Below are 380 nucleotides of genomic sequence, written 5' to 3'. Positions count from 1 at the left end.
GACCTTTTCTGGCCTTGTATCCTGATGACTGTACCAACCTTGGTACCTCTGTGCTGGACTTATCGTAGGATTCAAATAATTCAGATAATTGAGTCAAGTGAGTGGTAGTGACCGAAAGTAAAGTGCGGGAATCGTTCTGAATTATAGCGTGTGGTTAAGTTAAAGTGACTGTGGAAATTAAGTGTATTGCAAAGTTGTATTGAGAAAGAATAAACTAGTTTTATTTAAGTGAATAAGTAATTCCAGTATTGGTTGTATAACAAGCGAGTGCTGTACTGACTGAGCTGACAGGTTAACCTACTAGCAATTTCCAGAAGGAAATTTTTCTTTTTAACATTTCAAATTACTATAGTACGCAGGTAGTTACTCCAAGCCATATT

This window comes from Limulus polyphemus, unplaced genomic scaffold (genome assembly GCF_000517525.1).
Source record: "Limulus polyphemus unplaced genomic scaffold, Limulus_polyphemus-2.1.2 Scaffold944, whole genome shotgun sequence".
NCBI classification, from domain to species: Eukaryota; Metazoa; Arthropoda; class Merostomata; order Xiphosura; family Limulidae; genus Limulus; species Limulus polyphemus.
Note: the sequence above shows the minus strand (reverse complement) of the source record.